Source organism: Geotrypetes seraphini, chromosome 11, assembly GCF_902459505.1.
Source record: "Geotrypetes seraphini chromosome 11, aGeoSer1.1, whole genome shotgun sequence".
NCBI classification, from domain to species: domain Eukaryota; kingdom Metazoa; phylum Chordata; class Amphibia; order Gymnophiona; family Dermophiidae; genus Geotrypetes; species Geotrypetes seraphini.
In genome coordinates, this window is record NC_047094.1 from 79,219,753 (window position 1) to 79,232,151 (window position 12,399).

Genomic DNA, 12,399 nt, shown 5'->3' on the forward strand with positions numbered 1-12,399 from the left:
GCACAGAATGTGCTTTTCATAAGTTAATTTTGTGGTTACCATTATGTATTGTTAATATGGTTACAGTATATACCATGTATTTGAAGAATGAATGGAAAAAATGGCATTACAATTAGTAGTATTATGGAGTTAGGCTCTGAGGTAGAGCTGGGGGTGGGGTCTGGAACAGAGCTTGGGCACCCCTAAACAAAAAGATATTCTGCTGCCCCTGGCCTGTCTACTATTGAAAACTCCCTTTTGTGCACATTTAGCTATTACAGTATGAGATTCATAATTGAAATGAAAATGCGTTTAAAACCCGCCTAAATCGGCACTTGGACAACCTAATAGACAGGTCGTCCAAGTGCTGATAATCAAAATGGGTTTTAGACATATCTAAAAGGAGCTTAGGCCTTTTGACTGCCGCTGTGTACCCACAGCGAAAAGGAGTATATTTTTGAGGAGTGGGTAGGGTGGGAGGTGGACTTTAGATGCTGCCAACTTTGGGCAACTAACGCTCTGGACCCAAAATGGATTTAGATGGGTTGGTTTTGTTTTTTGTTTTTTTTTTATTATTATGCCACTCCATGAAAACAGAGTACTGAGTCCAAGATGTCTGGTTGTTTTGATACCCTTCCATGTAAATCCTTACTTGACAGAAAAATGTGTAGCAGTTTGCAGAACATCCTCACAACAGCAGTTTGTGCGCGTTTGGGTTAACTGCCTTCTTTCCAGAAGCAGCAGAATTTGGCTAAACAAGTCTCTTGTTGAAGGGAGAAGATCTTGAGAAGCTCCCATGCTTTGACTGGATTACAAATACACGTGTGAGGATAGTGTATTGATTTTCACGTTTGGATTCTTTGGCATCACACAGTTGCAACCATCTAACTCTAAAGATAAGTACTGGTGGAGCTTTTTTCTTCTGTTTTTTTTTGGGGGAGGTCGTTTGTATTCTACTACACTGTGTTTGCTTTGATTATTTTGGGACAATTTGTGAACATAGTTTTACTCGACCGGTGGGGATAAACTCGGGTTTTCTCAGTGGGCCCTTTGAGCTTGTTCCCATTTATATCTTGGCTAAACATTATTCTGTCATGTAAGGGTTTACATTAAGTAGTTAATTTTGACAGCAACACCGTTTTTTATATTACCCTTTCATATAACATACAGTAAATGACAGCAGATAAAGATCTGCACAGTCCATCCAGTCTGACAACAAGTTGGCTCGAGTTACCCCCACCAGTCTGTGCAGGTTATTGTCATTCATGCTTAGACACTCGTTGATATTTTGCCATCATGCTAACTGGGTCAGGAACTGGTTAAGTGGAAGATGACAGAGGGTAGTGATCAATAGAGATCGCTCTGAGGAAAGGGATGTTACCAATGGTGTGCCTCAAGGTTCTGTTCTTGGGCCTGTTCTTTTTAGCATTTTTATAAATGATATTGCTGAAGGGTTGTCGGGTAAGATTTGCTTCTTTGTGGATGATACCAAAATCTGTAATAGAGTAGATACGCCGGATGGTGTGAATAACATGAAGAAAGATCTGGCAAAGCTTGAAAAATGGTCTGAAATTTGGCAGCTAAAATGTAATGCTAAGAAATGCAAGGTCATGCATTTGGGCTGCAAAAAACAAAGGAAACAGTACAGTTTAGGGGGTGAAGAACTTATGTGCACGATCTTAAGGTGTCCAAACAGGTGCACGATCTTCAGGTGTCCAAACAGGTTGAATAAGTGACAGCGAAAGCTAGAAGGATGCTAGGTTGCATAGGGAGAGGTATGGCCAGTAGGAAAAAGGAGGTATTGATGCCCCTGTACAATTCTGGAGGCCGCACCTTCAAAAAGAGATATAAAAAGGATGGAGTCGGTCTAGAGCAAAGCTACTAAAATGGTGTGTGGTCTTCATGATAAGGCGTATGGGGACAGACTTAAAGATCTCAATCTGTATACTTTGGAGGAAAGGCGGGAGAGGGGAGATATGAGACATTTAAATACCTATGTAATAAAAAAGCGCATGAGTTGAGTCTCTTTCATTTGAAAGGGAACTTTGCAATTAGAGGGCATAGGATGAAGTTAAGAGGTGATAGGCTCAGGAGTAATCTGAGGAAATACTTTTTTACAAAAAGGATGGCAAATATGTGGAATAGTCTCCCGGAAGAGGTGGTGGAAACAGAGACTGTGTCTGAATCCAAGAGGGCCTGGGATAGGCACGTGGGATCTCTGAGAGAGAAAGAGATAATGGTTACTGTGGATGGGCAGACTAGAAGGGCCATTTGGCCTTTATCTGTCATCTTGTTTCTATGTTTCTTATAAGCAGTTAATTGTGATGCTCGAACTCAAACTGGGACATTTTGTCCCCCATGAAAGATAGACTCCGAATGCAAAGTTCACTCCCTCAGAGCCACAATCATCTCTATTCCATTACTGGATCCTATTTGAACGAACTGCAGTGTGAAAAATCCAAATTCTGACTTTCAAGCATGTTGAGGTGTTTTTGAAAATGAGCACTTTAATGTCTGATTTAGCATTAATGCTGTCCAACTCCTTCCAGTTTACAAGATGAGAATGTGAACCATTTGCTGTGTACTCTAAAGAAACTGCTGATATTTGGGTAGTCCCAGAACCTGCACAGTAATGAATGGACAATTTTTCTCTAAATAATCCAGGAGATGCTGATGTAGTGTGCCATATTTTCCATAACTTTATCTACAAAAGCTAGATTCGAGTCCAGGAGAAACCATCCTCATTCCACCAAGGTTTTTAAACACCAGTGGAAACTTACTGCTGACAATAAACTTCCCCAATACAGTTTCTAGGAGTGACCAATTGGAAAAGAGATTACATTCTGAACCAGGAAATAAATACAGGGTGCATCCAATGAGAAGAGGGAGAAACAACCCTTAAAAGGGGGTTTACCCTACAAGATTAAAGATTACAGATCTAAGCTATCTAGGTCAACTAATTGCACACAGCATGACCTGAACAAACTGAGTGAGTGGGCAAATAGATGGCAGATGAGCTTCAATGTAGAGAAATGTAAGGTCTTGCACATAGGGAAGGGGAACCCCATGTATAGCTATACAATGGGAGGGAGGGTACTGGGGGAAGGCAACCTAGAAAAAGACCTGGGGGTATTGGTGGATAAAACAATGAAGCCGGCGGCGCAATGTGCAGCGGCCTCAAAGAAAGCGAACAGAATGTTGTGCATTATCAAAAAAGGTATCACTACCAGAACGAAGGAAGTTATCCTGCCACTGTATTGAGCGATGGTGCTCCCATATCTGGAGTACTGCGTCCAATTCTGGTTGCTGTACCTTAAGAAGGATATGGCGATACTCGAGAGGTTCCAGAGGAGAGCAACAAGGATGATAAAGGGCATGGAGAGCCTTTCATATGCCAAAAGGTTGGACAAGCTGGGGCTCTTTACCCTGGAAAAGCGGAGACTTAGAGGGGACATGATAGAGACTTATAAAATCATGAAGGGCATAGAGAAGGTGGAGAGGGACAGATTCTTCAGACTAGCGGGGACAATAAAAACAAGAGGTCATCCAGAAAAACTGAGAAGAGACAGATTCAAAATGAATGCTAGGAGGTTCTTGTTCACTCAGAGGGTGGTGGACACCTGGAATGCACTTCCAGGAGAGGTGATAGGACAGAGTACATTATTGGGGTTCAAAAAGGGACTGGATGACTTCCTGAAAGAGAAGGGGATAGCAGGGTACAGGGTTACTTACAGGACATTAAGTAAATAGGGTATAAACTTCTTAGGTAAGGAGCACTTACAGGTCATGGACCTGGGGGGGCCGCCGCGGGAGCGGACTGCTGGGCGCGATGGACCCCTGGTCTGACCCGGCAGGGGCAATGCTTATGTTCTTATGACAATTTATTTATAGAGCACATGCTGCACGGACAATCTTTGGAAGTATGATTGTGTTTAGGATTTCCTGTTTGTATTGAATTGTATTGAATATTTGTATTTTGTTTTGTCTTATTCTTGAAATTCATTGTATATTTGATGTTATATATCACAATTATTGTTGTACTATATATTGAACTCCTAATAGGAAAAGGCATGCAACAAAACACATTTATTTTTATTATTTAACTGGTATACCAGTGACTTCGTCCAGATCGTGCTCTCTGGTTACAAGAGATACCTTTTGCTGTACTTTGTGGTTCCCTCTCCAGAGGGCCCACTGTGTGAGATCCGACTCCTACCCTTGCAGTCTCTCTCCCTGCGTTTTCATCCAGCACAAGGGTGGCAGTCAGAAAAAAAAAAAATTCAGTCACCCAGACAATGCAAGTTTATCAGAAAGGCTGCAGAGAAAGATGCTAGAGATGGACAATTACCAAAACTAACAGACAAGAAAAGAAAGAAGACGAAGACTTCCCACAAAAAAATATATATTTATATATAAGCAGGAAAAACTTTGTAATCTGAGGGCGGGGTGGGGGGGGGGAGAAAGAGAGCAAAGACAGCCATTAGGCCAGCAGATAAAGGAACTGAAAGAATGTGATGTCAAAATCTTTTATCCTTTACAGCACATTTAATTGTAGCCACATATAGCACTTTGCTAAGCCAGGCCGGAACTGATCAGTTCCATTTCTCTAACCGCCTCTGATGCTACAGTTTCTCCGTCCTTTGGTGGGTTTTGTACTTGGAAGACCACACAGATGCAATAATGCCATGACCGGTAAGTCATTCCCAGTATCTTTCTTCTTTCCAAACTGCAAAAATAATTTGTGAATTTAAAAAGGCCTTAAGAATCCACCAAAACTGATTGTGGCCAAAAGTTTCAAACAATAAAAGCAAACAGCTTAGAAATACTACATAAGTCATTATTGCAAAATGCAATCCATTTATCTTAATTTTAATATCCAAAGAGAAAAAAACCCACCCCTATAAGGAAGGTAAGATATCTAACTCTTTTAGGGGACTATAGGCAGTTCATTCAAAAATCAAAAATGACTGAACTTTTCTAAGGAGCTTTTTCCTTGGGTGAAGAAACTTATCTCTAGACTGGTTGGAGGTCATTTCATGCGATGTCTTAACTGTGAAGAATCAGAAACTGAAAGAGGAAAATTTTAAAAGCAGAGTACTACTACTACTATTTATTATTTTTATAGCGCTGAAAGGTATACGCAGCGCTGTACATTTTAACATACAATAGATAGTCCCTGCTCAGAAGAACTTACAATCTAATTTAGATAGGACATTTCAGGGTTAGGGAAAATAGTTTTTTTCCAGAGAAGGTGATAGGGATAAAAATGGTGGCAGAATTCCAAATTCTGCATGGGATAAATACATAGAATCCCTCTATAGCAAGAGGATGGAATCAAAAGCAAAACGTACAAGACTTTCATACTTCAAAACAGGCACAGAAGGGTTTAACCCGCACTGAGAAGCAGGTACAATGTACAGGTTGACAGTTAAACTCCTAACAATCTTACTGGGCAGACTGGTTGGGCAATGCCGGCCTTTACTGCTATTATTGACTGCTATTCTATACTGTACTATGTTAGATGCATTGTCAGTTAAGTTCTACTACTGAAGGTTCCGCTATTGTGCTGGATGCTGAGAAACAAATGAAAAGATTTTCTATTAGTCACAGCAAAATTTGCATGTTTGATCCATGCACCACCTGGATTGTAAATTTGTCAAAGTGCTGCATGGGTGAGTTTGATAACTGTTCTTCCATTTTTGCTAATTAGAACTATGTGTGTGTCCTGTCCTTATTTTATTTATTAAGCTGTGTTGACCGCCTTTATGAAAAAATTCACCCAGCATTCAGCCCGAAGAGCTTAGCTGTTTTTGTTTTTTAATTGGCAACAGCCATGGCTGAATTATGTATTTATTTAATTCATTTTCTATCGTGTTCTCCCCGAAGAGCTCAAAATGGGTTACAGGTTGACACACGTGGAAAGGCATTTTCAATAGGACTTCTGAGGTTGGACGTTTTGGACAAGACGTCCACAAAATCAGCAGAAAAAAAATGTCCATTTTCAAAGCTGCCAGACGTCTATCTTTATTTTCGAAAATGTCCTATGCATAAGTTTTGGTCCTTAGGACATTTATCTTTTGTGGTCATTTTCAAAAATAAAAACGTCTACAAGAAAAATGCACAAAAGCAAGTTTTGTAGATGTACCCAACTGAGCCAGTTTTAGGGATTCCTGCTGGCTCAGCTTATGGGGATTCCCCCTGCCAGGATCAGCTGAACTGGTTAGGAGATTCCTCTCTCCCTCCTTCCCTCACAGGCACCAGTCCCCCAGCCTCCTCCACAATACATCCCTCCCCATCACCCGACACCCCTGACAGCACTGGCAACACCCTTCTCCCACATCATCCTACACCCTCTCCCCCAAATCACCCAACACCCCCATACCTTGCACTGCACAATCGGCAGGAAGGAAGTCCATTCCCTCCTGCTTACAGAGCCGTGTGCTGCGATTGGGAGGGGGAAAGCCTAAGGCCCCGATTGGATCAACTTTGCAATGTATATTGTGACAGTCAAGGACTCTCTGAGCAGGCACAGGTTCCAGTCCAAGTGGTTCAATGGAGTGGCAAAGAAGTACAACAAAAATATCTTTTTTAAAAAAAAAAAGGTTTCAAAAACAGCACTCCAAAATCTGTTTCCCAAACAAGTTTATTCCTTGGATAAAAGTTTTTCCTTTTCATACACAAGTATCTTTGATGTTTCAAACAAAAAGGGTAGGCATTATGCAAACAGCCAGAAAACTAGAAGGAATTTCTTTATAGTGGCTTAAACATTCCTTTCAATTCAATAGTTCAGTTTACTTAAAGTCATAAACACTCTACTTACTAACACAGTTCAAAATCTTGTCAAAGCTTTATGCACAAAAAGAAAGAATATGAAAATAGTGTTCAAGGCATGCCCCACTAAGGCCTGAGCCTGAGCCACACCCTAGGCTTCCTTCAGCAAGCCAAGAATAATTCAAGGTATTGCTTGGAATGTTTGTTGAAACTAAACTGAAGAAATGTAGGAGAAAGAAGTACCTTGAATTATTCTTCCACTGAGCTTTTCACTATACTGGCCCAGTGGAGAGGGAACAAGCTACCCGTTTCCCTCCCATTGCCTGTTCAAGGTTTGCTATTGTCCTTAAAGCCAATGTTCACTTTCTCATTCAAAGGTTCAAAATATCAACCACTTTCCTGTAGTTATTGCATTGCAGCAGACTCAAACAAGTCCCAGTTTGGCTACACAGTGTTTATGGCTCATTTCAGTTTCAGTAGCTCTATTAACCTTACATAAAACACAGCCTGGGCTTTACAGGCTTGTTACTCAAAACCATAGAGTCTTTACCATTTTCAGGCATTTGATTCCCATGCTATTTCTTCTACTTCAGGCACTTCAGAATAAATCTCTGAACAGTCACTGGGTTCTGTTTGTTCCCCTATATTGAAAGCTTACTCAGAACGAATAGATAACTGTTCTATATCTGCTGCATCAAAATAAGACATACTGTACCTTACTGTGAGAATTCACCAGGCTTTCCTAGCTTCTTTAGTGAGTAGGAATTGGTTTCCCTCCTGTTTTCCCACCAGCTATGTGGTTTGTGTGCCTCCCTCCTTCTGCCTGAGTCTTAATCTGTTTAATCCCCTTCCCAGGTGTAAACTGACCTTTAATTGGTTGAGAAGTTCTCAAGTCTGAAGCTTGAGCAGGAGCTAACTGCTGATCTGAATAGGACCTTCCAATTTCCATATCTTTCTCCCTAGAATTTTCCATACAGGTTTGGGATTCTAAGGTTTCCTTTAATTTAACCCCTTAGATCCAGATTCACGAAAGATAGTGATTCAATCACTGTTAGCCGATTTTGAAACAGCAGTTGATTCACTATCTTTTTTGCAGCAAATGATTTACATGGAGGGAGTAGCCTAAGGAAGTCCCTCACTGGCCATTGCTTTGGCTTTTCTCAGCCTCTCCAGTTCTCCAGCATCTATTCTCTGGTTAACTGCTCAAATATCCCCCCCCCTCCTATTGTTTTACCTTTTATGTCTGCTTTTCTTGAATTATTGTAGTTCTACCCAGTGGCGTACCAAGGGGAGTGGGGGGGGGAAGATCTGCCCCGGGTGCACGGCTTGGGGGGTGCACAGCCGGCCAGGTCCGGGTCCTCCTGCCCTTCCTTTCCCCCGGTCCGCGCCCCTGCAATCTTACCTCCCTGCTGCTGCTGCTAATCGCCGACACGAAGTCTTCTTTCCGACGTCAATTCTGACATCGGAGAGGACGTTATGGGCCAGCCAGGCAGTGATTGGCTGGCCCGGAACGTCCTCGCCGACGTCAAAATTCATGTTGGAAAGAAGACTTCTTGTCAGCGATTAGCAGCAGCAGCGGGGAGGTAAGACTGCAGCGGTGCGGACCTGGGAAAAGGAAGGAGAGAGGCACTTTTTTTTTCCCGCGGCAGGAAGGGAAGGATGTAGGCAGGCAAGCTGGCTGGCTTTAGCGTGGCAGGGAGGGAGATAGGTAGGCAGCAGGCTGGCTGGCTTTGGGGGTGGACAAAATCTGGAAGGCAGTGGGGGGACAAAAGAAGGAGGCACTGGGGGCACTAAGGACATGGGAAGGGGCACTATGGACACAGGACGGAGGCACTGGGGGCACTAAGGACACAGGACGGAGGCACTGGGGGCACTATGGACACGAGAAGGAGGCACTAGGGGCACTATGGACACAGGAAGGAGGCACTAGGGGCACTATGGACACAGGAAGGAGGCACTGGGGGCACCATGAACACAGGACGGAGGCACTGGGGGCACCATGGACACAGGACGGAGGCACTGGGGGCACTAAGGACACGGGAAGGAGGCACTGGGGCACTATGGACACGGGAAGGAGGCATTGGGGGCACTAAGGACACATGACAGAGGCACTGGGGGCACAAAGGACACAGGACAGGGCACTGGGGACACTAAAGACACAGGACAGAGGCACTGGGGGCACTATGAACACAGGACGGAGGCACTGGGGGCACTATGGACACAGGACGGTGGCATAGGGGACACTAGGAACAAGGGAAGGAGGCACTGGAGGCACTATGGACATGGGAAGGAGGCATTGGGGGCATTATGGACACAGAACGGAGGCACTGGGGGCACTAAGGACATGGGAGGGAAGGAAGGAGGGAGGGAATAGAAAGGGACAATTGTTGGGCCTGAGTGCAGAAAGAAAGAAATGAAAGGATACACAATCAATTAATAGATGTCCCCTTTTGATGAAAAAAATTAAAGGTCACGTTACCTCTGACTTACTTTCTCTGCAGCAGAGTCAGCAGCCGCGCTGAGGTGCAGGAAGGTCCCACGATGGCTCGTCTGCCGGCTCTGCTCCGGAAGAAGTAAGTTACATCGGAGGGAGTGGACCTGGCAGACACAGTCATTGCAGGACTTTGCCACAACTCCCTGCGTCTGCTGGGTCCACCCCCTCCGACGTAACTTACTTCTTCCGGAGCAGAGCCAGCAGACGAGTCATCACGGGACCTTCCAGCATGCAGCTTCTGAGTCTGCTCCAGAGCAAGTACGTCGGAGTGGGGTGGACTGGCAGCTGACAGCTACTGTCATCGTGGGACCTTGCTGTATGAAGGGAGAGAAAGGAGCAGGACTGCTGGAATGGAAGAGTGGTGGAGGGAAAGAAAGGGGGCAGCGTGGTATGGAAGGGTGGTGCTGATGGAAGGGTGGTGCTGATGGAATTGATGTACAGAGAAAGGGGAGAGACATAAGGGGGAAGGATATTGGAGGGAAAGAAAGGGGGCAGATGCTGATTGAAGAGGGGTGGATGGCGAGAGAAAGGGCAGACATTGGATGGTAGTGGGGAGCCTATGCTGGATGGAAGTGCAGATGGGAGAGAAAAGGGAGCAAATGCAGGAAGGAAATGGGAGGAGAGAAAGAGGGGAGCAGACACTGGATGGAAGTGGACAGAGAGAGGAGAAGGTACTAGATGGAAGGGTTGGAGAAAGAGGGTACATGATGGAAGGAGAGGATAAATAAAAGGAGGGCACATGAAGGGGAGAAAAAGGATTGAGTTAGGGAAACACTGGAGGGGTGAGGGAAAGAGGTGGCAAGCTTTAGGTAGACAGTAAAAAGGACATTGATGAGAGGGTAGTAAGAACGTAATCTAGACAAATGCAGAAAATAAATTGAAAAGGAAAATGAGGGAAAAAAGGGAAAGGGATAGCAGAGGAAAGGTGTGGGAGAGGGAAGGAGAGGAGAGGGATGCCAAACCAATGGGGGTGAAAGGAGAGATGGAAGGGGGAGGCATACAGTTTCTGGAAGGGGCATAGGAGAGAACATGCCATATAGGGGAAGAGAGACGGCAGACAGTGAATGGAAGGAAGAGAGTTACAAGAAGATGAGGAAAGCAGAAACCACAGAAGACAAAGGTAGAAAAAAATTTTCTATTTATTTATTGCTTTAGGAGACATGTGTCACTGTTTCTGTGGTGCACTGTATGCAGAGTCCAGCTTCTTACTGGTTCAATTTAACCTTTGTCTATGTATTTCTATTTTATCCCCCCTTTTACAAAACTGTGGAGCATTTTTTAACGCCAGCCATGGTGGTAGCAGCTCTGATGCTCAGAATTCTATGAGTGTCAGAGCTGTTACCACCGTGGCTAAAATCCACTACAGTTTTGCAAAAGAGGGAGGGTTAGTTTGTGATTACATATTCCATACTAGGCGAAGGTGTTTTCTGTGTTCTGTGTGTTTGAAAGACATGGTTTTCTGTTAGAATTGACGGTGTAGGATTGATCTGTACTAGTCTGGTTTGTTTAGTTTTACAATGGGTGTATTGATGTTGTACTGCTCACTGCATATGTAAGATGCTGCCTTTTCCTAGGTGCTAATGTGTGACGTTTGGCTTGTTACTAAAAATGATGTGCCCTGGGTGTCACATATGCTAGGTACGCCACTGGTTCTACTTCCTCTCACTTTGTTTTGAGTTGCATCTGTTATTGTCCATGACAGTTATTTTTATGTTTTATTATTGATTACAAGTATCCCCTTTTTATTGTACGTACATCACAATAGCCGATTAATCAAAAATTTTAATAAACTTGAAAGTTGAAAAACCCCTTTACTGTCTACTAGCTGCTTTCCCCAGTACATCTGTTACATAAACTGTATGCACACCAGTGAATTAAATAACAAAAAAAATGATGCAAATAATGGCAAAATGATACAACATATTGAATAGAAAAGTATTTACAGTGTTGTAGAAATATATGCACGTACTTTAACATTTGGCTTTCAGTCAGCCCTAGCTCCCCAGTCCAGCATCTTCCTGTTGGCCATGTGAACTGTAATGTTCAGTAGTACTGTATCAGAAATTCTGTGGTTACTGGCAACCATACAATAATTTACCTAGCAATGTTATAGGTAGTTTCTAAATGGTCAACAGGCCTCAGCTGTGCTAACCTTTAATTTCCAGTACAATAGGAATAGCATGCTCAACTGTGGGGTTGTCCATGCCTGCTAACGAGCATTCTACAGAAGATGTCAATCACAGCTTTTCAGCTCCTCTTCCTTCTCCCCGGTCTCTGCTGCTTTCTTCAGTTCTTCCTTTTGCAGGCGAGCATGAAGGTATCATTCTGATTTGCTCCCTTTATTTTATTTTTTTATTTTTGTGGTCTTTTCAGTGTTTGTGGGGTTTACGTGACTTCAGGAACAGCTGTCTTTGCCTAGAGAGGAGCAGACTCTCTCTGCAGCAGACCCTCACAATTTGCTTGCTTCCTTGACTCGGACAGGAGCTTGTGCATAGGCTGTTAGGTATCAATAGCGTCCTTTGGGGCACTTCACGCTGCCAGCTGCAGCTTTGCCTCCCGCCCCCCTTCCTCCCCCGGGAAGGTAGGTTCAGTCTGACTGAGGTCTGACTGGTAGCCTGAAAATCTCAGCATGACAGCTGACTGGTGTTTTGAGGTAGAAATTACCTCCAGTTCCAGCTACCCTCTCAATTTGCTGAGGCAGGCCACAAACCTTTTCCCCTGCACATGGTCTGTGAGTACAGGCTGTGACAGGCTAGGGGGAAAATCGCAGGGGGGGAGTGGTTCTGAAAAACTGTGTTTTGATTGTTTCTATTGATAGAGCCTTGTCCCCCCTAAAATTCTATTTATAGTGAATTTTGGTTAGCTCTGAAGCATTTTAAAGCCATTTTGAGATGCCAAAATGCTGCCAGCGCAGCCATCTTGGATTTCCCGATTTTTTTCTAAGTTCTCAGACTTTCTTAAAATACCTCATTTTGCCTCAAAATTAATAAGGATGGAGTCAGACCCTATACCCCTACATAATGCCATATTTGCATATTTGTGCTGGATGTGGAGCTGAAGAGTGCCTGTGCACCATATGCCATGTGGCACAGGAAGGAGGGGCAAGAACTTTGGGTTTAGCTATAAGCAAGCCTCTAGGGCTGGAGAAAGGCAGA

At 43.8% G+C, this 12,399-nt stretch overlaps 2 protein-coding genes across 6 annotated transcripts in view; one reads left to right on the plus strand and one right to left on the minus strand.

The window, feature by feature from the left end:
• LOC117345671 (NLR family CARD domain-containing protein 3-like) overlaps positions 1–7,583 on the minus strand; it is a 113,808-nt gene extending 106,225 nt beyond the window's left edge. For 2 of the 3 annotated variants that reach the window (XM_033914658.1, XM_033914654.1), the window contains exon 1: positions 7,466–7,583. The gene's annotated coding sequence lies outside the window, so the exon portion shown is untranslated. The remainder of the gene's footprint in view (positions 1–7,465) is intronic. The other variant, XM_033914659.1, reaches the window with a different exon arrangement.
• The window catches only part of LOC117345672 (sialoadhesin-like), a 71,241-nt gene continuing 63,403 nt past the window's right edge, over positions 4,562–12,399 (plus strand). For 2 of the 3 annotated variants that reach the window (XM_033914661.1, XM_033914663.1), the window contains exon 1: positions 4,562–4,671. The gene's annotated coding sequence lies outside the window, so the exon portion shown is untranslated. The remainder of the gene's footprint in view (positions 4,672–12,399) is intronic. The other variant, XM_033914660.1, reaches the window with a different exon arrangement.